At 35.4% G+C, this 26563-nt stretch overlaps 1 long non-coding RNA gene across 3 annotated transcripts in view; it reads left to right on the top strand.

Annotated features, from left to right (window-relative positions):
• LOC125754011 (uncharacterized) overlaps nucleotides 1–26563 on the top strand; it is a 165811-nt gene that overhangs the window by 90437 nt on the left and 48811 nt on the right. For 2 of the 3 annotated variants that reach the window (XR_007407179.1, XR_007407180.1), the window contains exon 3: nucleotides 8938–10159. The exons of the other annotated variant lie outside the window; for it this stretch is intronic. This is a non-coding gene — a long non-coding RNA (uncharacterized LOC125754011). Of the gene's footprint in view, nucleotides 1–8937; nucleotides 10160–26563 lie in introns of those variants that run through there. 3 annotated transcript variants of the gene reach the window in all.

The following is a 26563-nucleotide window of genomic DNA, read 5'->3' as shown; positions in this document are numbered from 1 at the left end:
ACATTTTATTTTAACTAACAGTAACCTTCAATTGAACCCCAAATTTAATGTATAACTTTGATAGAACAACTCAGTAAATATATATACCTCCCCAATACCATTTAACAGCCTTCCAAATATTTCACTCATCTATTTCAGTCCTCTTTATACTTAAAATGCATGTACGTTTCTCAAACTACAAAATATCACCATCTTTCCTGCTGTTCTGATCCTGCGGATCTTAGACTAGCCTCTCCTCAAAGCTGCCTACATCCATGTAATTACCCAAAGGTGACTTTCCTATAACTGCTTTTTAGATCCAAAAGAAGAATCTGTTTTCTCTGCCTTGAAAATGATAACCCTGATTAACTTCTCTGTTTCTCACATTGCCTAGAAGTCCACCAAGGAGGTGGCTAAGCACACTCTATATATCTAAATAAACCACACTAACATTTTTAAAATGTTTTCTTATAGGAAATGTACATTTTTTGATATGCACCTAAAAATCTGTGTCAACAGGAGAAGCAGTGGCCATTAGTCCCATTTGACTAACAAGTAACAGCCTAGAAGTAGATTTGCAGATCATTCAGCTAGTGTGTAGCTGACCCATTCTTTGGCTTCCCGCTTAGGGAAAAGTGCTATCGGTATTTAACCTAGCACAATAGGTCGCTACTGTTTTCTTTTTTAAACTTTATTCTTGAGATCTGAGAGAGCATGTTATACTCTGCGTACTCTTCAATATCTATCACAGCTTCTCAAACATCACAGGCTCCATTTAAAAAAAAAAAAAAGTTGATTGGATAATTGTTTCCAAGCTTCATATGAGTTATGCATTCATTTGCTCATTTTTAAAAATTTTATTTAAATTCAATTAATACATAATGTATTATTGGTTTCAGAGATAGAGGTCAGTGACTTATTACAGTGCTCATTACATCACGTGCCCTCCTGAATGTCCATCACCCAGCTACCCATCCTTTGCCCCTCCCCTCCCTTCTAGTGCCCCTCAGTTTATTTCCTAGGATTAAGAATGTCTTATGGTTTGTCTCCCTCTGATTTCATCTTGTTTTTCTTCCCCTCTCTTCCCCTATGGATCCTCTGTATTGTTTATTAAATTCCGCATATGAATGACATTATATGATAATGGTCTTCCTCTGATTTATTTCACTTAGCATAATACCCTCTAGTTCCATCCACATCATTGCAAATGGAAAAATTTCATTTTTTGATGGCTGAGTAATATTCCATTGTGTGTGTATATACATACATATGTGTGTGTGTATAACTTTATCCACTCATCTGTTGATGGACATATGGGCTCTTTCCATAGTTTGGCTATTGTGGACATTGCTGCTATAAACACTGGGATGCAGGTGCCCCTTCAGATCGCTATATCTGTATCTTTGGAGTAAATACCCAGTAGTATAATTCCTGGGTCAAAAGGTAGCTCTATTTTCAACTTTTTGAGGAACCTCCATACTGTTTTCCAGAGTGGCTGCACCAGCTTGCATTCCCACCAACAGAAAGGATTCTCCTTTCTCATCTTCGCCAACCTCTGTGGCTTCCTGACTTGTTAATTTTAGCCATTCTGATTGGTGTGAATGGAATTCACACCACTAAATTAAATAATTAAATTAAATAATTAAATTAATTAAATTAAATAATTAAATTAATAATTAAATAAATAGTGCTATATTGCACTATTTATTATATATTATATAATATAATAAATATTATATTTATTTATAAATAAATGTGGGTGTGGGTGTTATCTCATTGTGGTTTTGACTTGTATTTCCTTGATGCCGGGTGATGTTAAGCATTTTTTTTTTTTTTTTCCATGCATCTGTTGGCCACTTGTAGGTTGTCTTTGGAAAAATGTCTGTTCATGTCTTCTGCCCATTTCTTGATTGGATTATTTATTCATTGGGTATTGAGTTTGATAAGTTCTTTATAGATTTGAAACACTAGCCCTTTATCTGATGTGTCATTTGGAAATATCTTCTTCATTCTGTTGGTTGTCTTTTGGTTTTATCAATTGTGCAAAAGCTTTTCATCTTCATGAAGTCCCAATAGTTCATTTTTGCCTTTGTTTCCCTTGCCTTTAGAGAAATGTCTAGCAAGAAGTTGCTACGGCTGAGTTCAAAGAGGTTGTTGCCTGTGTTTTCCTCTAGGATTTTGATGAATTCCTTTTGCACATGTAGGTCTTTTGTCCATTTCGAGCCTATTTATGTGTATGGTGTGAGGGATGGTATGGTCCAGTTTCATTCTTCTGCCTGTGCCTGTCCAGTTTTCCCAATACCATTTGTTGAAGAGACTTTTTTCCATTGGATATTCTTTCCTGCTTTGTCAAAGATTAGTTGTCCATAGAGTTGAGGGTCCATTTCTGAGTTCTCTATTTGATGTTGATTGAATTGACACGTTGATCTGTGTGTCTATTTTTGTGCCAGTACCACACTGTCTTGATGATCACAGCTTTGCAATAGAGCATTGTAATGCCACCAATTTTGGTTTTCTTTTCTTTCTTTTTTTTTTTTTTTTTCCATTCTGACAGGTGTGAGGTGATATCTCATTGTTTGCTTGATTAAAGTTTATATTAAAATTCTAGTTAAATAATATACTGTAATACTGATTTCAGGAATAGAACTTAGTGATTCATCACTTGTATGTAATATCCATTCCCATCTATATACTCATACCCATCACCCGTTTAGCCCATTCTCCACCTGTTTCCCCTCCATCAACCCTCAGTTTGTTTTCTAAAATTGAGTCTTTTATGATTTGCCTCCCTCTTTTTCCCCCTCCCCTTATGTGAATCTGTTTTGTTTCTTAAATTCCATATATATATGAGTGAAATCATATGGTATTTGTCTTTCTCTGAGTTTTTTCACTCTGCATAATACATTCTAGCTCCATCCATATCATTGCAACTGGCAAGATTTCATTCTTTTTGACAGCTGAGAAATACTCTATTGTGTGTATATATATATATATATATATATATATATATATATATATATATATATATATTTACCACCCCTTCTTTATCTATTCATCAGTCCGTCATTTGGGTTCTTTCCAAATTGTTGATAATGCTGCTGTAAACATTGGAGTGCACATGTCCCTTTAAAACAATATTTAAAAAAAAAACAATATTTTAGTATTCTTTGGGTAAATGCATAATAGTACACTTACTGGGTCATAGAATAGTTCCATTTTTAACTTTTTGAGGAACCCCATACCGCTTTTCAGAGTGGACATAGAGTTTGCATTGCCACCAACAGTTTAAGAATATTCTCCATTGTCCACATCTTATCCTTATCAACATATGTTGTTTCCTGCATTGATTTTAACCATTCTGAGATTTGTAAGATGATTGAAGTTTTGTTTTGTATTTCCCTGATGGTCAGTGATGTTGAACATCTCTTCATGTGTCTGTTAGCCATCTAGATGTCGTCTTTGGAAAAATGTCCATTCATGTCTTTGCCCACTTTTAATTGGATTATTCAATTATGTAGTATTGAGTTGTATCAGTTCTTTATATATTTTGGATACTAAGCATTATCAGATGCTTCTCCCATTCCATAGACTGTCTTTTAGTTTTATTGATGGTTTCCTTGGCTGTGCAAGAGCTTTTTATTCTGATGAAGTCCCAATAGTTTAGTTTTGCTTTTATTTCCCTTGTCTTGGGAGACCTATCTAGTAAGAAGTTGCTATGGCCAATGTCAAGAAGGTTACTACCTATATTCTTCTCTAGGATTTTGATGGTTTTAAGACTCACAGTTAGGTTTTTCATCCATTTCAATTTTATTTGTGCGTATAGTGTAAGAAAGTAGTCCAGTTTCATTCTTCTGCATGTGCCTGTCCAGTTTTTCCAACACCATTTATTGATTTTTTTTCCATTGGATATTCTTTCTCCTTTGTCAAATATTAATTGGCCATACAATCTCCACATGTTTTTATGTTTTGCATATAGCACGTCCTTAAATATTTCTTGAATGAATAAGTGAATAAATAAATGAAAGATTTCCCACTCCAAAAGACCTCTGCATTTATTATGAAAAATGGGACACAAGAAAAATAGCCATGATAAAAGAGCAAGACCAGCATCAGAAGGTGTGCAAACAAAATGCCAACAGTGGGTGAAGTCAAGAGTAAGTGTAGGCATAACACACCTGGTTGAAAGATTGAAGCATCAAAGTCTCATTCTTGTGATTATTTTATACATGAATTTTATACTTTTCACATAGCTCAAAAGTATTGTCAAAATATCTGTTTTTCCTTAAAAATTATCCAATAGATAGTAAAAGGTAAGAAAATTCTCTTCACACAAAAAATTCAATTATAGGCACCAAAAATTTACTAGGGAACTCCAGCCTTCTTACCCAAAGTATCTATACTGCCTTCTTATTGCTTTTATCCTGGGCTCTGGTGTGCTTACTACAAGACTGGGGTTGGATAAGTCATAGGTTTCACTTTTGTCCTGGATTCTAGACTTCCCCCCTTTCCTCACCTGGAAGTACATGGGCCCAGCTAAATCATCCATACTTCGGGTCAGTACAGTTTTCTATGGTTAGCCTCTTTGGATTATTCAGAAGTTTTTATTTTGATTCCATGATTGGGACTTGGGTGCACATCAGACCTTAAAATCATGTGTTCTTTCTATAATATAGAGAGTTCAGGACAGAAACTCAGTGAAGGGGAAACAACAGCTTTGGTAACATAAAGAGATTTCATAATGGGCTTTAAAGTCAGATGGTCTGTGGTTGAATTTGACTTTGTTATTTAGTATATGTGGATGCTACATTAATCCCGTACATGTAAAATGCACTTATTGTAACAGCCTTGAGGTATGCATTTCAACCCCATTTAACCACTGTGTCTGAAACTCAGAAGTAAAGTAACATGCCCAATTTTATACAGCTATTGAGGATACAACAAGGGGAGATTTTAAAAAAAATGTTTTGTGAAATCATATTGGGTTTACCATTAAAGCAAAACTTATCACTGTCCTTTTATATAATAAAATATAGCCTGGACAGGACCTTAGTATATTACTGATTCAGGATATTGGTTACGGCATCTGAGATTTCTGACTTCTAATGCTTGTGCAGAAGAAAAGAAGCATTAGTCAGTAAATTATATTAATAATCTAAAAGTTATGGTCATTAAATATATTTATTTCTATTTAACATACAAGCTACACAAGATGTTTTACTTTATAACATTTAAATAATTAGCATGTATTTCATGTTCACGTAATGAGGAAAACTATGTTATAACATTTTATCAAAGCAAGTTCTCATTTTTTAATTAAGTGCTTGGTAATATTTATACCAATATGCAGAATGTTTCTATTATAATTCACTTGCTATACTGTGATGTTTTATAAGGAGAAGGTTGTTTTTAACTGTTAAAGTATTCTGAATTAATGATACAGTGATAGTACATTTACCCTATTCACAGAAGTCAAATGTAGTTAAGGTAAATATTCACCTCTGCAATTGTGTGCAACTCTTGCATTTTGTTTTGTTTTTATGGAGATGGTTGAAGAGCAATTTTATATACACAGACATTAGAGATCTTATTCCGCTTCTATTATCAGAGGTAAGGAAACCGGTATTATGGTCTCCCATGGTACAAGGAGAAAGATCGTTCAGTAAGCATTTGAAGATGATATTTAATCAGCCCAATTCCATATTAAATCAATGCATGTGGGGAAGCATTGTGTGTTGGCTAAAGTCACACTCTATTCATCTGGGAATCTCATGTGACAACCACATAGAAACACTGTTAGATTAAATAAAATCTTAAAAAAAAAAAAAAACTGTAAGAAGTAGTCCAAAAAAGTGGTTGAACTGAAAAAATATTTTCTTAAAGTGAAGTAATTCCTTGAAGTTGGGGGGAAAAAAAGAGAGACTTAGGAATGCGAGCCATCTACTTTTGAATTACTAGTGTTATGTGTTTGGAAAAGTGATGTGCACTTTCCATTATCTCCTCATCTCTATTATGATTTTAGAGTAAGTTTTTCAGTAAGAAGAAATAAACTGTGGAAAGCCCCTAGCTCAGAGACTGACATGCAAAGGACCATTAGAGAATGGCAGGTATTAGCAAAGTCCAAAGGCTTTCATCCTACTACCTGTGATTGAATAGTAGGGAGCTTTTGTGAGATTATTTTTTATGTGATGCTGTTTAGCTTGTTTCCTGTTGCAGAGTATGGGCAGGGCTTTGCTCGACCAGCCTACTCAATGAAGATAAAGCAAAGATTACTTTTCAGTAGCTTTGCAAGGATACTCCAGTTAATATTTGGCCAACGTCACAAAAAGCAAAGGCTTTTTGTTTGTTTACTCTTGATTTTTGTGTGTTTCATGAGGACAGTATTGACCAATAAATGTAGAACCTACCTCTAAAGGAAAGTGGCATTAGAGACCTGATACACTCTCCTGTGTTCTTCTTATCCATTAGATGTAATTGTTATTTTGGGGGGTGGGTTGGGGTCGGGATTATTTAGTAGCTTTATTGCTTTTCTTTTAGAAATGGTACCTCAATTAAAAAAAAAAAATCCTAACTGGCTGAAGCAAAAAGAGTAAATAATTGGCTTGGGTAACTGAAACGTCTTGATTTTGAGCTGGCTTAGTTTATGCCTTGATGGGGAGACTCACAGTGCAACTCTCAGCCTCCGTCTGTATTTCCAATCTTAAATCCTACTTCCTCTGGATCAAGGGTTCCATAACCATTGCTAGTAGTTTACATACAATTTCTGTTCCTTTGTCTTCATTTCCCAAGATACTCATTCTCTGAATTGTTACGTATCCACAGGGAAAGGTCAGTTAAATTCATTACTAGTTGGAGCAAAGACAGCATTAAATTCTGAGTTAGAATGTTGCCATAAAAGTGTCATTGGAAAGAATAAGCAAGCACTTCTACTTCTGTGAATTCTGGAATAATTTCTCTAGTTTGCCTTTTACTTTACTGATTAAATTTTCTGCAATGCTTGAGGCAGATTTTAGTTTTATTCTATAGTTTTCTCAAAAGCTTTGCTTAGTTGATTTGGCTTCTTACCATCTCAGCTTGTACTTGTGTTAGATTTTCATCTCACATTTTTGCTTCTCATTTCTTAAGGTTTATCTTTTAGTTGTATTGAATCTGCAAAGAAGATGGTTTCCAGAATATTTATCTGCTGTCTGTGGGAAGCTATTGTCAGTGTTAGGCTTTTCTTTAGCATATTCAGAAAATTATTCCTTTTTTGTTGTGCTTTAGAATCTTTTCATGACCCCATCATGTTATCTTTTCCCTTAGTTGATCTGTCTTCAAATGGTGCGTAAAATTCTATTGCCCTTCATGTCTAGTATTTAGAGAAATTCTTTTCTGATACCTGGATGTTAAAAACATTGGTTGGGCAGCCCGGGTGGCTCAGTGGTTTAGCGCCACCTTTGGGTCCAGCACATGATCCTGGAGACCCAGGATGGAGTCCCACCTCAGGCTCCCTGCATGGAGCCTGCTTCTCCCTCTGCCTGTGTCTCTGCCTCTCTCTGTGTGTCTCATGAATAAATAAATAAAATCTTTAAAAAAATTGATTAATTGGTTGTTTAATGGGTAACTAAGAAGTTTTAAAAATGCTCCCAATTAACTAGCCTACTATTTTCCTATTACTTACAGTATTCCTTTAATTAAACTGCTACAAACACATATACATGCATACTCCCGCATCAAATGCCCTAATGGTAGGAAGGCTGAAAAGTCGTGGAGGTCCCAGAATGGCTCCAGAAACAACAACCAGGTTCACACATTAGTAAGTAATTTACACCAGGAGTGCTTCCATGCTAACAAAGATTGTAAAATGTCATTGATTGTGGGGTGAGTTCTGAATTTCACATGCGGATTTTAAATGTCTGCATCTTGGAATTGATGAAATATGATATTAGCTTATTAATATAAAGCTTCTTAACCAGACTTAGAGTTAGCTCTACCTAGGAAGGTAAGAGACATGTTTGCCATCTCTCATTAAGTTCAACTATAATTTAATCTCTTCCCTTCCACTAACCTGTATAGTCTTTAGTTTCTTAGTGGAATAAGGGCTTCACTTGGTTATATTCTCTCCTTAATTTAACAATGCAGAAAAGAAGACCTCTCCATGCAGCCAGAGATGAATACAGTAATTTGTACAATTAGCTAGCTGGGGCCAAATTTTCTTTGCCTTGTAAATATTAAATGTGACTGGCCTCATGTCAGACCTCTTCCTCCTTTCATTTAAAATTTCATCTTGTACCTTCTTATGCTTATTTCATAAACTAAATTCCATAGTAAATGATTAGGTTCAAAAACTATTTAAAGATAGAAGAATAAAAGAGACCAGAGAATTTGTTTTGTTTATCCATTCTCATTGTTTTAAAGAAACGTCCAGTTCAGAATAGATTTGAAATAATGAAATAAGAGTATACTTTATCACCAGTTTTATGCCACTTTATAACGTACATGCACATGCCTTTTTCTCAATGGGGCACCTGAGTGGCTCAGTTGGTTAAGCATCTGCCTTTGGCTCAGATCATGACCTTGGGGTCCTGGATTGGAGGCCCCTCACCCCATCAGGCTCCCTGCTCAGCAGGGAGTCTGTTTCTCCCTCTCATGTACTCTCTCTCAAAAATAAAATCTTTTAAAAAAAAAAGTTTTTGAGTAACTGCTTTTCATTAATGTCATCAATCAAAGCATCTAAATATGGTAGATGCTCTGCTTATTCACACATGAATCTGCTTATAAAGTCAACAGCCATTCTACATATTTCTGGTGAGTGGTTGATGTGTGAATGAAAAGGTTTTAGATGAAGCTTCTTCCAAGTGGAATCATCCCATTTATTTTCTTCTCCATTTTTTTATCTGTTAGCATTGTTTACATAACACATAATATGCGATTATCTAAATGCAAAGATATACGTAATAAGAAATATATTTTTTCTTTCAGCATTCTCTGACTGGAGATTACTGTAATTATGCTGAGAATCAGAGGGCAGACTCATACTAGAAGTGGTGTAAGTCCGATGCTTTATCCATCCATCGATTACTATATCAGATTCAAGAGGTCACCATCTACAGAATGTTTTCTTCAAATACTATGTCTCTGGTGAATATAGATTGAACTTTTGGCCATTAATAGCCACATTTATTTTTTATTTAGAGGTTGCCAAAAAGAGTATCTAATTTTTCTCATAGCAATGCATACATTCTTGAGGGAATATTTTAGTAGTAGGTCTAAGGAATATGTTCTTTAAAAAGAAGTAGGTTAATTCAGGGAGATGAAAATCTTTCATTTGTCATCAAAGAGACATGGGTGTACCACTTGCCTACTATAGGACTGTCAACAATTACTGTCCCCTTCTGAACAAAATTGCTCCTGTTTGCAAAATGGAAGCAATAATATTTACTTCCAACTTCACTGTAGAATGAAAGCACCATGAGGGTGGGTGGGATCTTTGTCAGCTTTGTATACTCATTAAGCAAGTACCTAGAAGGGATCTTTGTCAGCTTTGTATACTCTTTAAGCAAGTACCTAGAATTACCCATCTGACGATCATGAATTACTCAATAAAAAATGGGCTTTGAGATGTAGAGGAATTGTGATTATGATGTATCTTGCTCAGGACCATTCTGATTTAGGCACTAAAAGTCATGCATCCCAGGAAACTTCTGTCCTTGGCAGATTAGAGTGTTGGTTCACCCTGGGTATTTTGAAAATTGCAAAGGTGATGAAGATACCATCTAAGCAACCCAATACTTTATAGTCTAGTCAGGAAAACAGATGTGGAAACAAAGGAGTTATAATCTAACAAGGAAGAATTTTAAGAAATTTGCAAAAGTTCTGTGGAAGACCAGAGGGAAGGATAAGTAATGTGGTCAAAGTTTGTTGAGGAGATTTCTACAGAGAGCGTTACATCAGGCTGCTGCTTGAAGGCTGAGTAGGACGAGGGTCTGATGGTTAGTTGGTGCTCAGTTTTATCTCTTCGAAACACAGGTATGTTAGAGATGCTTTGCCTTGAACGTGTCTAGCTTTTTCAATTAGATTATAGTACCCCTAATAATCATCTCCTGTGAAACATGACAAAAAGGAGGGAAAGTGTAGGAAGGTGATTTAATTGCTTTTTGTCTTCTCCATCAAGTTCAGCAAAATATATATTTAGAGCAAACCAACCTACAGCATTTCCCCTGAACACTTAGTTGGATAGAGGCAGTAGAGGGTTTCAAACACTGTTATTACCACTAAATAAAAAAGGGTAACTTTCTATCGCAGGGGTTTTTGTATTGCTTCAGATCAGCAACACTATTAAACTCTTAATATGTTGCCAACATGCATGTATAAGGGAATGAAATTTAGGTTTTGAATAAAAATGTTAAAAAGAGAAGGAATAGTGGAAGATGATGGCTATGTTGGGTTAACAGACAAAATAAAAATATAGAGAACGCAATAGAATATTTAAATGTGTATCTCTTGCGCATGTAAATCAGTGCAATTCTTTTCAGCAGTTTCTTAGCTCTAGTTCCTTTTCAGATCATTTCTCTATTGAAGAGGTTTTAATGAGTGACCTACTTTGGGATTCCTTTCATTTAAAAAAAAAAAGTATTTGCTGATGCCTTTTACAAATATCCCACATGGTTAATATCAGACTGCAGTAGGAGCCTAAGGGAGCATATGTGACCCAGAAAACTGTTATATCAAGTCAGTTTAGAAATGATAGGCTGCAATGCCCAGTCTCTTAACTCCAGTGGACTTTACAAATAAAATGAAGGAATGAGGCTCTGAATAAATGCCTAGAATTTATTCGGGGGGGGGGGGGGGCAAAAACCCTTGTAAACATTCCTGAAGTAGTCATCAGGAAATCTTTTTATCAGATTTTATCTAATTTGAATGAGGTTCTCTCTTTCTCTCCTATATACACACACACACATATGTATATGTATATAATATATTTAGATTTTTGGCTTATCTGAAGTGTATCCACAGTGAGGTAACACTGAGTTTGCCAATTATTTTTAGGATTTTGAAGTCTTATGGGTGCTTAATTTATAATTAAATGACAAGAAGTAATTTGGAGCAACACAATGATCCAAACATAAACTTTTATTACCTTTCCTCTTAGCCATGCAGCTCTTTCCTTCCTCAAAATACATCTGAAGAAGAGAAAGTTAAACACATTAAAATAGAAAAAATATTCAATATGCAAATGACTTTATTTTGAAAGTAACACAACTATGAAGACCATATTCCACCCCCCCACACACACACACCCTTTTTTTATTGGCAAATTTTGGTGTATACTATCTGAAATGGAGATATGCTGCTGTATCATTGCCATCAGTGGCTAAGGGGGTAGCTTGGGCTCCCTGTCTCTGATAAAAGTGATAAAAATAACACTTATAAAGAAAAATCCTGTAGGTTCACAAGGAATTAGTGAAAGAATTTTGAAATTTATAGTCTTGGGATTCAGAGAAATTATTTTGTAGGAGATAAGGAAGAAAGCTAATGAGCTCTGGAGTCTACTTCCTCCTTATCCTGTCACCTTTAAAAATTAATTTTGTTCCAAATAACATCTAGTAAAGTTGCACTAAGTGTAAACAGTTGAAAAGTACACAAAGACTATTAAGTCAGTTTTGGAAAACATAGAGGCTACTTAGAAGCCAGCCAACTTCCCCACAGAGTCTCATGGATAAGAGTTTGGGATCTGAATGAAGAAGATCAAACCCTAGAGAAAATAATCAAAGGAGAACTCAGACATTAGTCCAAATCTTTCATAAAGCAAACACCAAGATGGGATTAAAATGGAACCCATTTATCACTGGAAATACCTGTCAGGGCAAATGGGGAGGGAGACAGAAGAAACTGGAAAAAGAAAAAACATCAGATTACAGTGTAGGTTTGATTCTGAATAAAATAAAGAAAGATAAAGTGGGTAAAAAGGGGAAGAAAGTAGGTTAAGGAGAACTTGCAGAGCATAATTTCAAGGACAACTTGTTAAGGTCTTTGGGAATGTGTGTGAGCCAGGGTGGAGGTGTTCCTGGAGTCTGAGTTGGCCGTCATAGTTGTCTAGCTTCTACCAGTATTGAGCATGCCTTACTATCCCTGCTATGCTCATTAGTTGGCTGGGAGAAACCTCTGGGAAATGTAGCCTCAGCATGAACTTAGTGATGGATTTTTGAGAATGTCACAACTGGAACCATTGGTCAATTATGTTCCCTGCACTTGGAGACCTGAAAGATGCATTCTCATGAACACTATGCCAGCCTTTGCATGAAGATAGATAGATAGATAGATAGATAGATAGATAGATAGATACATTCATTCATTCCATCTCACAGGTTGAAGAAAAAATTAATTTTATTTCTAAAAGGAATGAAAACCTAGGCCTGATTCATATATACTTCCTCTCTTGCTTTCTTTTATCCTTCGTAAAACCATTGACTCAGCACCATCCTGACAGGTTCTATACTAAATGCTTTGCTAATGTAGGGATTCAAGCTGGTACCAAATGTTCGGTTGTCTAGGTGATAATGGTTTGGACGGTTGATAAACCAAGTGTCCCAGACATTGTCCACTATTTGAAGCGGTTCAACTGTTCGCTTTTAGGCATGTGAGAAAATTATGTTTAAATCCCTGCAAAGAAGAATGGCTAGAAATGGCTGAACAGAAAATCATGGGCCTGGCCAGATGAATTATAGTTGAACATATTCTAAATTACTCAAACAGAAAACCAAGACAATACTCTAACACAGCAAATCTCAAACTTTTTGGGTCAAGAACATCTTTACACCTTGTTTACATGGATTATATCAATATTTACTATGCTGCAAATTAAGACAAAGTTTGGCAATAAATACTCAAGCACACATTTCATTGGCCATCAGAATAAAAATGTCAGAGCAATGATGTCATCACAGGTCATGTAGCCTCTTAAACTCCATCACACATTCTGGAAATAGAGTGCAAATAATACATTAATGTTTTTTATGGACCTGGAAAGATCTTAGGGCTCCCCAAGTGTCCCCAGACTATATTTAGAGAACTGCTTGTCTAATTTTATAGACTGACCACAAAATACTACCAGGGTTTAGGAGACCTGGGTATCTCTGGGTCTGTATGTGTCTCTGCGTGTGTATGTGTCAAGTAGTTCATGCCTATGGACAGCAGATCCTAGACTTAAGGCAGGCCATGCTCTGGTGATGCTGGGGTTCCTAATGTAATAACTGCTTCATTCATGTTGATACAAGGAATTGTTTGAGGCTAAGTCTATAGATGTTCAGCTACCAACACCTACACTTGACAGGGCCAAGGGATTAGAACCATTAATAATAGTTCAGTTTCCAGGGATCCCTGAGTGGCTCAGTGGTTTAGTGCCTGCCTTTGGCCCAGGGCACGATCCTGGAGTCCCGGGATCGAGTCCCACGTCGGGCTCCTGGCATGGAGCCTGCTTCTCCCTCCTCCTGTGTCTCTGCCCCTCTCTCTCTCTCTCTCTCTCTCTCTCTCTCTCAAAAATAAATAAATAAATCTTAAAAACAATAATAGTTCAGTTTCCAACTGCACTTCCCTACTGGAAGCAAATAAGGGGAATATCCAAGAGAATTTCACTGGACTGGGCACCTGTCTATAGATGGTGGATAGAGAAAAATCACTCAGATTCAGATATTTCTTGAGATTGCAGTACAGTTATCAACTAAGGTTGGTAACAGAAAGTGGTGGCTCCTTAAATTTACTAAATGCATGAATGAATGAACAAACAAAATGCTCACTTTTGCATTGAGAAAAATTCGTTGAGAATATGGTGATGGGGGAGAAATAGGCATAAATCTTATTTTTTTTTTTTTTTTTTTAAACATTTTTTTTTATTTATTTATGATAGGCACACAGTGAGAGAGAGAGAGGCAGAGGCACAGGCAGAGGGAGAAGCAGGCTCCATGCACCGGGAGCCCGATGTGGGATTCGATCCCGGGTCTCCAGGATCGCGCCCTGGGCCAAAGGCAGGCGCCAAACCGCTGCGCCACCCAGGGATCCCAGGCATAAATCTTATTATGAAGACTGCAGCAGGGTGAGAAAACAAGCTGGAGAAGTAAAAACGGTCTTATCTCAAGTGGGAAAGTTCTTGTTCATCTTTCTGTCTTTGAACATGGTGGTTTTTTTTTCCAACTTGTACTGTCCTGCCCCAAAATGTGCTTCTGGTTATAAAATTCTATGTGAAAATGGTCCTGTGGGCAGGTTCACTGGTCTTTCAAACTGTAAGTTCTTTGAGGATAAGATATGAATTTGTTCCATCTTGGAATTCCTAGAGCTTAGCACAGTGGTTGGCAAATAATATTGCTTGTTGAATGGATGAATAAATATCACAAGAGGATAAATGAGTGGCTAATTTCAAGAAAAAAAAATATAAAGATAATATGTAAAAGAATCAATGCTTAAATTTTTCCCCCTTGGTATTGACCTCATTAACTCATCATGGGCTTTATTCTTATTTAATCATTGCTTCGAATATGATGATGTAGTTAGTATCCCAACTTAAATATTTTGTGAATAAGGGAGTTGTAGATCATACCCAGTATCTTTTTAAGAGTTTTATAGACCACAGCAGGGAAAAGAAAGTCTTTTTTTCAGACTGTCTTGTTTCAGAAGCCCAGAACCAGATACAAAAAGCCACAAATTTTATGATTCCATTTATATGAAACTTCCAGAATATGTAGATTCATAGAAACAGAATGCGGAGTAGTGGTTGCCAGGGACTAAGGGGAGAGGAGAATGGAAAGTGACTGTTTAATGGATTTCCTTTGGGAGTGATGAAAGCATTTTGAAGCTAGATAGTATGGTGATGATTGCACAACATTGTGAATGTACTAAAATACCACTGAATTGTACACTTTAAAGTGGTGAATGGTTAATTCTATGTTATACGAATTTTACTGCAATTACAAAAAATTATCCGGCCCAAAGTTCAGAGTGCTTTGCAGGGCTGTTAGGCAGTGGTTCAATTTTGGGTGGTTGGGAATTAATCTTGTATTACAATTACTGCCTAATTTTTTTTCCTTTATTCAACACTTACAAGCAGATAGTCTGAGCTGGGCACTGTGCTATCTTTTCAGAAGAATGCATACCCCAGACTAATACGGGCCTTACCCTCTTGCAACTTACAGCCCAATCACGGATCTATGTTAACTTACTTTCACATAGTCTCATTATCTTTATATGAGTGTATTAAATGCTACTTTAAAAATAGATATAAGGATGTCACTTTTGGAGAAGATGTTGTGATAAATTCTGACTAGTAATTATCTGTACCAATCCTGTGAGGAAGAAAATTAAATACATTTTTCTTTGGTAAATACAGAATTCTCCTTAACCTTTGTTTAAATTAAGAAACTTAAAGCCAGATACCTCAAATAGTGTATTTTAATTCAATTTCTCTTGCTATTGAACTTAATTTTGATGCATGCATTTAAAAAATTGTGATTATTTCCCTTCTTCCCAGGTCTTTCAGCATCAGTAAATGAACTTGTGCAATCTGAAATGATGTATAACCATATGAGTCATACCAATAGTTAAAAAAAAAAAAACTTAAACTATCCAGCAAAAAATTGTTGGAATTTTAAGAGAATGAAATTCAATATGGATGTATTAAGCATATATTAAGTGACAGTTACAGCCCTAAGCCCTATGGCAGAGATTCAAAGAAAAATATTTAATTCTGTACTAGATGATATTACAGTCGTATAGTTGAGTAGGGAAAATCTGATAACCACATAGATAAATATAATAGAAAATGCAGGAAACAAAGTATCTTAAGAAATATGCAAACCTGAAATAAAGACTGGAAAGAGACACTCATTCAGTGCTCTAATGACAGATTTCACTGAAGGAGGGATGCTTGGTGGCTAGTAATAGAATTTTGGAAGGAGATTTAGAGTGAGCGAGAGGCAATTGCAACAATAGAAAACACAGCAAGTGCAATGATGAGAAACCTGAAGATAGGCACAGGGAATAGGAAGAGCATCAAAAGGCTGCTACAGTATGTTCTAAATGTCAGTTATACATGTCCTTCCTTAATGATTGTGCCATATTTTCCATATTTGCATATGTATATTTGCGATGTTATTGTTTTTTCAAACTATTTTTTAATATTTTTTGCATGTCATAGTTTTTTAAATTTGTTTAAATTCAGTTAACATACAGTGTATCATTAGTTTCAGATGTCAAGTTCAGTTATTCATCCGTTGAGTATAACACTGAGTCTCATTACATCACCTGCCCTCCCGAATGCCTTAATGCTGGTCACCCAGTTACCCCATCCCCTCCACCCACTTCCCAAATACTTCATTTGCATTTGAGAAATACTTCTGATTTTACATTCCCATGAACAGAATATTATAATAAAATTAAACATAAGTAAAAGAAACAATGTTACTCAATTTGAACTAGCAAATTTAACAATAACCAACGACCTGAAAATAATTACAAAATGCACTTGATTTATAAATATGCATATATGAATTTTAATCCTTCATGAAAAGGAATGGGATATTTTATGGTTAATGGAAACAAAGGGATTTCATAATGCTTACTTTGAAACAAAGACAAAAGTTCTATATCAATAAAATGATTCAGCAGCTAGTTGAAAAGGGCAAAACATTTTAATTAATTTCCCTATAAGTATGGGATCCTGAATATTGATTTTTACTGAAATAATTTATTGAACACATTTTCCAAAAATGGAATATTTTCAGTGTTTTTTATGTTGATAGGTTTTGCAAAACTGATGTTAAAATGGATAAAACGATGTTAGAGCAAGCTGGACAAAGTATGATTGAAGGAAATGTTGGGAATCAAGAGTGGCACCTTTTTCTTTGGTTCCTTAACAACCAAAGATTTGTGCCCCAGGTTGGCCTTAGCCTACAAAGTTCTCACTCTGAGGTGAGAGCCTAGCTAAGTCTTTGGTAAAGGGATAGGGGAGGAGAGTAAGGGCAGGAGGGAGAATAAAAGCTAATTCTCTGACTTAGCATCTGCATGAGAGTGTCAGTAATAGCAGTATCTGAACCAGGGATCTAGATCCTTCTGATGAATAGTATATTGGGTTCTGAACCTAAGAGCAAACTGTGTAAGACCAGCAGAAGTACCAAAGCAGATCAGAATAAGATACATGGAGTCCAGAGTCAAAGGACTATATATGTGCCAATTTTTTTATGTTACTTCCCTTACTCTGCACACGCACAGATCCTTTCTGCCTTTAAACAATTACTTTTTATAGATAAACCCTTAACTGCATTAGGTAATTCCATAATTGACATTTAAAAATGGAATTCAGTCATCTTTAACTATGAAAGAGAGGGGCAAATTAAAGCAATAATAGTACAATTATTGTTTGCTCAGGGTGGGATGGAGAACCAAGAATAATGAGTAGGCATGGTTTTTCTTTAGTATGTCCTTCTTCTCATTTTTCATCTGTCTCTCCTACAACTGGATTATTTGATGAGAGCAATGTGTGGCTATTAGAAAGTTTGCCTCTTTTTTTTTTTTTTTAAGGTATTCTCTATACTTAGCATAGGGCTTGGATTCATGACCTTGAGAAGAAGCATCAGTGCTCTTCAGACTGAGGCAGCCAGGCACCCTGAAAGCCTGCCTATTGATTTAACAGACCAGACAATGAGAAAACAGTCTGAGATATTTACTCAGGCAGGAGGCAAAGGGAAGAAGCAAGTGAGGAGAAAGAGTGTCAAGATGTAGCTGATGTCAAGTAAGGGAGAAACAGATCACACAAATACATATTTTGATGAACATTTATCATTCATTCAAAATATGGACTGAAGAATAGAGCCTGGAACAGTCGGGTGATCTTTACCCCTTTAGGAATTGATTAATATCAAGTCTTAGACTCATTTTCCATTCAGTCTTAGGTAGAAGTGTTAGTCCATCTTTGGATTCCATTGCACATTAGTTTGTTGCAGTGATCTCTTTGACTAGATCTCACCTTCAAATACGGGGTCTCTACCAGGATTCGTCACCACGGGCTGTTGATAGTATGATACTCATAATCTCAAATATTTCCATTTTCCTCTCTTAGACTCAGTAAAAGAAATACGAACTAAGTAAGTAAATAGACTCCACATAAACTGCAGTTCCAGAAACTAACATGGCATAACAGATGTCAATTCTGGTAGTAACTACTAATTTTGGCATTTAAATATGTACGAAGTATGTTTATACATGTTACTATATGTGAAGCAACAACCCTATGAAGAAGATATTGATACTCCTTTACAAGAATCATTTGAAGATTGGAAAAATTAAATGGGCTGCACAATATGGAACAAATTGATAGTAATGGGGCAGATATTTTTAATTGGGATCTAATTTCCAGGATTACATACTTTCTACTAAAGTGTAGGTCTAAATTATAATTGAGATCGCAAAAGTTTCTCTCTCTCTCTCTCTCTCTCTCTCACACACACACACACACACACACACACACACACTCTGGCTTAGCAAACTCCCATTGAAGTACATAACACTATTTCCCTACTCAATTATGTTTACTGTTGCTGCTTACTTGCCTCTCCAAAGAAGCGACCAAAACCATTGATCACAGAAAGCTAAATTTTTTGCTTACTACAATAAAGGAAGACATTACCTTCACAGTATCAGTACCTCCTTGAAAGACAAAGTCAAAGGCAGGCTATTAATAATATTTGTATTTAAGGTAAGTCAGTGTAGGGGGGTACACTTGGATTTGATAAAACTCACTTCACAATAGCAGGCATTATAGTAGGTACTCTTGAAGAGTAACCATTTTCTTGACAAGTCCAATTGAGCTATTATTTACTGTTGTGAGAAGAGGCTATTTATGTAATGAAAACAAGTTGAGAAGTCTGTTTCTTGAATAAATATTCAGGAAATTCCTAAAGTGATAGTTTTATTTGCAACTTAATCTTCCTGGGCAAGAATCTCCTGGGAAAGTAAACTCCTGTCAAGGCAGATTGTCAAACAGTAAGCTAACTGGATATAGATGTTTCATTTCTCTTCACAAAAAAACCATATAAAATTATGGTAACACTAAGAAATAGAAGTAATGCATCTTTAGCTTATTATCTGGCTCAACACAGAATTTAATATTTGCTATGATTAAAGAACCAGTAAAGTAATGCAAATTGATAGGACAGGGCTTCCTAAAATGCATTGAAGGAATATTGGTTCCCATGAATTACTTCTGGACGAAAGGTTTATATACTTCAGTCAAATAGGCTTAGGAAGTATTGCATTTTATATACTTTTATTAATGAGTCATAATGTCCATAAGATTGGAGTGTTTGACTCCAATGCTCTGCAGTAAAATGAAGCAGTCCTTTTTAGTATTACATGAAGTGGTGAGGCCAGTGGCAAATTGAAAAGTTCATGGCTGCTTAAAGGCATTCAGACATGAAAATATAGCGTTGGGTAAGATACAAGTATGGAGGGAGGGAAGGAGGGAAAAAAAGATGGAACATAGGAGCTAAACTCAGTCCTAGGACTAACAAGTGGGTAAGATTCAAAGTCTGATATTAAGTGAAACTATCTTGAATAGTGAATGAGAGGGCTTATTTATTGTCTACACCAGAACACTTTGTAGTGTTAAAGGATGCTCTGCCCAATTATATTTGGACAGCACATGTAATCTGGAACTCTGTTGGAAAAACTACATTCTATTATCACTCTGCATTTTTATGCACTGTGTATTCCATGCCTATATTCTGGGTTACAACTTTGAGGGATGCTGAGAATAATCAAAGTCATATCTTAGAAATTATCCTGGTAAGAATTCTGTAAGAATTAATATACCTCTGAGGGTCATGGAAGTTTCTTCTCCCTAACACCAAATCCCCTTAGCTTACCAAAGATTTTCTAGGATAACTTATAGAATACTGATGTATTCTATGTATCTTAGGCAAAGAAAAGGAGGATACCAATTATGGTTTCTTGGCAATTACCTGATTTATTATAAATTTTAAGCTTTTATTTTTTATTATTTTTTTATAACAAATGGAAATCATGAAGTAAGAGCATGACCAGGCAGGCACAGTTAGGAAACTATAATATTTGGGTCATTATTGCATTTATTTTCCTTAGAATCTCTTAGAACATTTACAATAAAGATCATCAACTCATTAGGGCCAGATAAGGAAATGAGAAGACCACTGCTAATAGAATAATGGGGAGGTATGGGGATCAGGGCCTCATTTACAAGGCAGCCATTATTTAGCTCCACATAGCTATTGTCACACAAGAATGTAGTAAAAGTGCTTATGGATATTTGAAATTTTCAGAAAGGATATCTGCATTTTATTATTATTACCCAATTTTAAAGCATTGATGCAATTTTAATAACAAAGACATGGCCCCGACCAAATAAACCTTCATTGCGGTTTGGGTTTGTGGGTCACTAGTTTTCAAACTCTTGTGTAGATATTGATCTTATTTGTTAAATAAGTGAACACTTAATCTTATATTAAGTTTTGGGTTTTTAAAAAAGTTTTGTGAAGAGGTAGTGGCTATTAAATTTTCTGTGGTAATCCTCTTGTAATATATACATATATTATACATTGTAGACATTAAATTTCTTCAATACCAACTTCAAAGCTGGTTTTACATCATAGGCCCAATATAGATGATAAGATAGTATCTTAGTAAGTTTTTATGTGATTCTACTTCAACCTTTGTCAAGACTACATATAACTGAAGGGAAAGTTGACAAATCTAGAGTTTAAAAACAAACAAACCTCATGGCCCAGAGTTATTTAAATTGAACTTCATGTTGTCCATTTTTGCCTGAATTCACAAGAACTGCCCGGTTAACACTATTTTGAGTGACTGCAACTTTTATAAATATTACAGCTTATTTGGTTGAGAAAGAGACTAAAAAATGCTACCGTGTCTCAATGCTACTATGTCACAAAATTCTGTTGACAATAACCTTTGGACATACCACTGTTACTTGGCCTACTTTTATTATGTTCATTTTTTGCCCCTATAAACTCTCTTGTCCCTTGGCTGCCTTCCCTCCTTTAGACCCTTTGGAAGATGACTTAGTAATGAGAAAACCAGCAGAAGGCAGGAGGCATAGATGACAGCAGCAGGAGGTGGCTGACAAAATCACAAAGGCTCTGGAGAAAGTGTTTTTGCTGTTTGATTTTCTTAATAATATATTGTTGGCATGTAATCTACCCTTAACAGAACAAGAGGAAAGAGGACGAGAGCTGGGGTCAAAAACGAGGTTTTGGAAATGTTTCATATTATCCTGCTCAATTGGTTATCTTTATAAAATATGCAGCGGCAGAGGTTCTTTGCCTTTGAGAATAATTCCACTTAATGTTATTGAGGGAGGACACCAGGAGTATTTGCTGTAAGGTTATTTATTTCTCCTTTAGTAAGAAAGCTCTCTAAAAGACAACTACAACTAGGCTAAAGGATACAGAGAAAGAAACGTAATGGCTCAAGTATGGAGAACTGGATGCTGGAGTAGATGGGAGTTTCTGTTTTATTTAAAGGTTTTCATTGATAGAATAAAAATAGATTAATTGCTCCCTCCCTCTCTAAATAAAATAGCAGTTAACATATAGGAAACTTGATTAAAAGGCCCTGACTCCAGCTTCACATTTCTTTCCTTTTTTTTTTTTTTTTTTTCCAGCTTCACATTTCTTATTGAAATGTGCTTGTTCCTTTCCTAAGTGTGCTGTCATGTGTGTACTATTGGGACCACGCTACTGGCTGCCGTGTTTTTTCCATTTTGGGGCCAGCTGAAGGGACTTAGCTCTAACTCTCTTCAGAGCATCTTTAACCATTAGAGACACAGAACCCAATGTCGTTTCCAATGAGGAAAATACTAAGCACCTACTCCACATGCTTTCAGCTCTGCTGACTTTTCTTCTCTTCACCAGCTCCTGTCTTATAACAGATATGATTCTGTGTTTTAGGATTGCTTCAGTATATCCTATCATCCCAATCTGTTTCCTTTCAGTGATTTTTCTCTGCTGATTTTACTATATCTTTTCTACTTTTCTTGATATCTACATTTCTCTTAATATTTTATATTTTTATTCATCTGCGCAATTTCATTATAAATTTTATATCTTTCAAAATCTTTTTTTTTAAAGATTTTATTGATTTATTCATTAGAGACACGGAGCGAGAGAGAGGCAGAGGGAGAAGCAGGCTCCATGCAGGGAGCCCGAATGGGACTCCATCCTGGGTCTCCAGGATCATGCCCTGGGCTGAAGGTGGCGCTAAACCGCTGGGCCACTGGGGCTGCCCGTCAAAATGTTTTTAAAATTGAATTTTTGTTTCTCTACTTTTTGTTTTTCACAATTTTTAGTTTTCTTATTATATTGATTATCTAATAGATTCCATTTATTTATCATTGAACTCAATTTTAATTACTTTAAAGGAAACTTTTGGTTTTATTTTTATTTTAAACTGGAATTGTCATTGTATATATCACTATATATTATATATAATTCTCTTAATGGTATAAATTATATGAAATAATTATATATTATTTTTTTTATGTTAGCTGTGGGCTTGTCATATATGGCCTTTGTGATACTGAGATATGTTCCTTCCATGCCTAATTTTTTTCTGATTTTTAAAATCATGAATAGATGTTGAATTTTGTCAAATGCTTTTTCTGTGTCTATTGAGATGATTTTGTGATTCTTTTCTATTACTGTGATGTATCACATTAATTTGCATCTATTGAAGTAATCTTGCATCGTAGGGATAAATCTCACTTGATTGTAGTATTATAGAATCCTTTTAATGTGCTGCTGCATTCAGTGTGCTAGCATTTTATTGAATTTTTTTGCATTTATATTCACTAAAGATATTGGCTTTTAGTTTTCTAACAGTGTCCTTTTCTGGTTTTGGTATCAGAATGATGTTGGCCTCATAAAATGTGTTTGGGAATTTTCCCTCTTTTTCAATTTTTTTTTTTCAATTTTTTTTCAATTTTTTTTTTTTTTTTTTTTTTTTTTTTGCAAGAGTTTGAGGATGATTGGTGTTCTGTTTTAAATATTGGTTAAATTCACTAGTGAAGCCATCTGGCTCTGGGATTTTTTTTTTTTTTTTTTGGTTGGGAGATGGTTTTTTTATTAATGATTCAATCTCCTTTGTAGTAATTCATCTATTTAGATTTTTTGAAGTTTATTTTATTATAAGTATTTATTTATTTATGAGAGACACAGAGTGAGGCAGAGACATAGGCAGAGGGAGAAGCAGGCTCCCTGCAGGGAGCCAGATGTGGAACTTGATACCAGGATCCTGGGATCACGCCCTGAGCTGAAGGCAGACGCTCAACTGCTGAGCCTCCCAGGTGTCCCATTCTATGTAGATTTTCTATTTCTTCCTGTTTTAGTCTTGATAAGTTGCATGTAAGAATTATTCCATTTTGGGATACCTGGGTGGCTCAGTGGTTGGGCATCTACCTTTGGCTCAGGATGTGATCCCTGGTATGGGGATTGAGTCATGTATCAAGCTCCCTTCGGAGCCTGCTCCTCCCTCTGCTATGTCTCTGCCTCTCTCCCTGTGTATGTCATGAATAAAGAAATAAAATCTTTTTTAAAAAGAGTCATTCCATTTCTTTTAGGTTGTTTAGAAGATTTAGGTTCTTTATCATTTCCTTGGGTTAATCTAGCTAAGGATTTGCCCTTTTGTTTATCTTTTCAAAGAACCAACCATTAGTTTGGTTAATCTTTTCTATTGTTTTTTCTGATCTCTAATTTATTTGTGCTCTAATCTTTATAATTCTTCTGGTAACTTGGGACTTAGCTTGTTCCTCTTGTTCTAATTCCTTCAGGTGTGGAGTTAGGCTGTTTATCTGGGACCTTTTTATTTCTAAATATAGATGTTTATTGCTATAGGTGTTTATTCCCTTTTAAAAATTGCTTTTGTTAGATGCCACAAGTTCTGGTGTGTTATATTTCCATATTCATTTGTGTCAAGAAACTTTTGCCTTTATTTATTTTTAAGATTTTATTTATTTATTCATGCGAGAGACAGAGAGAGAGGCAGGCAGAGACACAGGCTGAGGGAGAAGCAGGCTCCACGCAGGGAGCCCGATACGGGAATTGATCCCGGAACTCCAGGATCATGATCTGAGCTAAAGTCAGACACTTAACCACAGAGCCACCTGGGTGTCCCTACTTTTGCCCTTGAATTTCTTCTTGATCCATTGGTTGTTTAAGAGATTAATTTATATGTGTTTGTAAATTTTTCAGTTTTCCTCTTGTTAATGACTTTGTGTCATTTCATTGTGGTCAGAGAATCTACTTGGTATGATTTTGGTGGTCTTGAGTTTTCTGAGATTTGTGGGTTAGCATATGGTCTATTCTAGAAAATATTCCATATGTAGTTGAGAAGAATGTATATTCTGTTGTTGGGTACAATGTTCTGTGTATGTCAAATCCACTTAGTCTGTAGTGTTAAAATTAGTTTCCTAATTGATTCTGTCTGGACTATATCCCTTGTGAGTGGGATATTAAAGTCCCCAACTAGGGATCCCTGGGTGGCGCAGTGCTTTAGCGCCTGCCTTTGGCCCAGGGCACGATCCTGGAGACCCGGGATCAAATCCCATGTTGGGCTCCCGGTGCATGGAGCTTGCTTCTCCCTCTGCCTGTGTCTCTGCCTCTCTCTCTCTCTGTGTGTGACTATCATAAATTTAAAAAAAAAAAAAAGTCCCCAACTATTGTATTACAGTTTATTTCTTCTATTAGTTCTGTTAGTTTTTTCTTCATATATTTAGGTGCTCTGATATTATGTGAATAAATATTTCAATTGCCTTATTTTCTTAATGCATTGACCTTATATGATGACCTTCTTTGTCTCATTTCATCATTTTTACTTTAATGATTATTTTATCATACTTAAGTGCCCTTCTCCCTCTTTTGGTTACTATTTGCTTGAAATTTCTTTTTCTAATTCTTCACCTTCAGTCTATCTGTGTCTTTAGGGCTAACATGCGTCTCTAGTAGGCAGCGAATTGTTGGATCTTATTTTTTTTTTTACCCATTCAGCCATTCTCTGAATTTAATTAGACAATCTAATTTGTTTATTTTTAAAGTAATTATTTGATAGCTAAGAACTTATTATTGCCATTTGGTTAATTGTTTCCTGGTTGGTTTGTAGATCTGTTGTTCCTTGTTTCTTATCCTACTGTCTTTTTTTTTTTTTTTTATGTTTTGGCATCAGTATGCTTTGACTTCTCTAAAGTTTTCTCTTTTTTAAAAATATTTACTTATTCATGAGAGACACACAGAGGCAGAGACACAGGCAGAGGGAGAAGCAGGTTCCCTGAAGGGAGCCGGATGTGGGACTCCATCCCAGGGCCCTGGAATCATGACCTGAGCCCAAGACAGTCGCTCAACCACTGAGCCCCCCAGGTGTCCCTAGAGTTTTCTTTTTACAAAATTGCTACAGGATTTTCCTTTGTGATTACTATGCAGGTTATATAAAATATCTTCCCCTCACATTTAAAGTTAATGCTATTAGAATTTATTTTTTGTATTGTGTAACAACAGATTATTGTAATTATGGTTATTTTGGCTATATTTAATATTTTTAAATATTCAAACTTGAATTGTAGGTGGATTATGCATCACTATTACCATGCTGTAGGATCTATGACTATATATTTACCATTATAGTGAAATTTAATCTAACTTTTTATGTTTTTAATCATGTTAATTAACATTCTTTTACTTCCATCCATAGAACTCTCTTCAGCATTTCTGGTAAATCAGGTCTGGTGGTAATAAACTCCTTTAGTTTCTTTTTTTTTTTTTTTTTTTTCTGGAAAGTCTTAATCCTTCCTTTGTTTCTAAAGGACAGTTGTACTGCATTTAGAATTCTTGGTTGATAGTTACTTTCAATATTTTGTATATGTTGCTCAAGTCTCTCCTGTCTTGAAATTTGCTGATAGTCTTAGGGGGTTTCCTTGTATGTAACTTTTCTTTTTTGCTGCTCTTAAAATTCTTTGTATTTAACTTTTGACAATTTAATTATGTGTTTTGATGTGGCCCTATTTCAGTTTGGTGTATTTGAGGTCCTTTGGGCTCATAGATCTGAATGTCCATTTCTCTCCTCAGGTGCAAGACGTTTTCAGGAATTACTTCTTTAAATATACTCTCTGTCCTTTTCTCTTTCTGGAATCCCTATAATATGAATATTATTTTGTTTTCATTGTGTCCCATGATTCCTGTAGGCAGATTTCTTCCCTCTTTTTCATTCTTTTTATAACTCTGACTAGGTAATTTCCAATGTTCTGTCCTCCAGATTGCTGATTCTTTATTCTGCATGGAATAGTCTAGTTTTCAAGCCTGTAGAATTTTTAGTTATTGTATTTTTCAACTCTAGGATTTCTTTTTTATGGTTGCTATATCCTTACAGAATTTGTTTTGTTCACACCGTGCTTTCTTAATTTCATTGAGTTGTCTCTATATTTTCTTGTAGTTCACTGAACTTCCTTAGGAGAATGATGCTGAATTCTTTGCTTCCCAGGTTTCCACTTCATTAGGACTAGTTAATGGAACTTTTAGTTTCC

Source organism: Canis lupus, chromosome 29, assembly GCF_003254725.2.
Source record: "Canis lupus dingo isolate Sandy chromosome 29, ASM325472v2, whole genome shotgun sequence".
NCBI lineage: Eukaryota > Metazoa > Chordata > Mammalia > Carnivora > Canidae > Canis > Canis lupus.
This window is presented reverse-complemented; position numbering and strand designations above follow the sequence as displayed.